Source organism: Dufourea novaeangliae, unplaced genomic scaffold, assembly GCF_001272555.1.
Source record: "Dufourea novaeangliae isolate 0120121106 unplaced genomic scaffold, ASM127255v1 scaffold7, whole genome shotgun sequence".
NCBI lineage: Eukaryota > Metazoa > Arthropoda > Insecta > Hymenoptera > Halictidae > Dufourea > Dufourea novaeangliae.
Window position 1 is genome coordinate 5,176,101 of NW_015373896.1, and position 2,176 is coordinate 5,178,276.

Genomic DNA, 2,176 nt, shown 5'->3' on the forward strand with positions numbered 1-2,176 from the left:
TTCTGCTATGGGGAACAGTGACGTATGGGGCCTCCTACCACTTAGTAAATTTATTTCAGTTACTGAAATAAATGTTAAACCGAATATTAATTTGGCATAAATTTCAGTAACTCCCGAGACCAAGTGGTCCTTCCGCTAGGGAAAAATGTGGCGTAAGAGGAAGGTCTCCTACCACTTGGTAAATTTATGTTCAAGTACTGAAATCAGTGTTAACCCGAATGTTAATTTGGCATAAATTTCAGTAACTCCCGAGACCAAGTGGCTCTTCCCCTACGCCGCTTTCTCCCCTAACGGAAGCCGAGTTAGCCTCCTTGAAGGTACATCAGTCAGATTTCCATAAAATATAACGAAAATGTTGGCCGCAGCTGAACCACAGCGACCACCAGTTTTCATTAAAATGTTGACGCCCCCCCACTCCCTGTTTCAGCGTTAGAATACTTTCGCGATCCACTGTACAGGAGGCTACTATACTCGCTATATCGGCCGTGTTCCGGCGAACAATGCGACTTACGAGGAGCGAGACGGACTACGGGAGCCGTGAGTCCACGTTCGAAGCGAGGTGAAAAGGAGAAGAAAAAATAAGACGACAAAAAAAAAAGAAAAGAAAGAGAGAGGTGGGGAGGGGGAGGGGAAAAGGAGGCCGCGAGCGATACGACGCGCGCGGTGTATCCGCTGTCGGCAGTTCGCCTCGAGTCGCTCGGATCGGGAACAATTCTGCCAATGACTGTACATATACTGTCTTCTTACTGTTTTCTTTTTGTAGATTTTACGTACCGTACACATACACACATACACACATACACACACACACACATGACTGTCGCGTTGTATATAGATAAGCATATACACACGGATCGATCAATGTTTTTTCTTTAAGTTTATCGAATGCTGCGTCGAGAGAGAAAGAGAAAGGGAGAGAAAGAGAGAAGACGGAACCCGGAGCTTTAGAAGCATGATCGCTCCTGCGTTTTCCAGGTCTCGATCTTTTCCATCGTCACATCCGATTGGATCTTATTTTATTTTTTTTTTCGCCGAGTTTCCATTCGCGATTCCGACGGACGTCTCTGCAGGGGCTTGCGCCGATATCTTTTACAGACTGTTCCCTTTTTTCTCGTTTGTACGCCCGAATGACCGTAATACTTGTGTATGATTCAGAGCACGTGGGTATAACGTCAGGGACGAGCGACGGGTTTTCTGTACCTGGAAAACAGTGGTTGCCGATCGGAACCAAGTTAAGCCAGCGTGCTCTGAACACCCCGCTTATCAGGTGGAATTAATTTAATTAGAACGAAAAATATTTAGTGGTATATGCGAGTAGTACGATTTTCCTGTAGTACGCAGGGCGGAGTCATTAGGAAGAGTATATTTAATAATTTCGAGGAGTTACCGAACAAAACGTTCAAGATCGTTGGTAGGTTAGTTTCTTTTTAAATAGCAATCGTGTACTTTTGACTTAGCATTGTAGCTTGAAACAATTTCAATAACACACGACACAATGACCTACAAATGTCCTCGATCGAATATTAACAGTACTAAATTAATTTCGGTGCTAAGTCCCTGCACATCTGTGGACGCTTGTGTCCATCCGCGCGCGTGTGAAGCTGCCCGTTTCGTCGCATAAGCCCCAAGCTGATCGAAGCCACAGTCTAGTCAATTACGAGGTCCGAATTCATCATATAGCATCGGATGTCTCTCATACGATCATGTTTTTTTTTTTTCAAATTAGAACGCAAATTTCTTCTTTGTTCTCTTCTTTTTTTTATATACATATATATATATATATATATATACATATATAAATATACTATCGACCGTCTTTTTGATACCGACACACCTTTTTCGTGTCTCTCTACAAGGATAAGCGGAGATCAATTTCTTACAAGGAGATCGATTTATTTTATAACCGATCTATTACCCGTAAAACGCGCTTCGATCGAAACGATTTTTTCTACGACGAAGTGTATCCGTCTCGCGCAATCACGCTGATCGACGAAGCACCGATACCACAAGCGAATTGTATACCAAGCGCCAATTGTCATCGCTCGAACGGCCATAGACGGCTGATCCGATCAAAAAGAACATGGCCTTAAAAAAGAAAAACGAAAAAAGAAAGAGAGAGAGAGAGAGAGAGAGAGAGAGAGAGAGAGAGAAGAGGAGATTAACCTAGGTACCGATT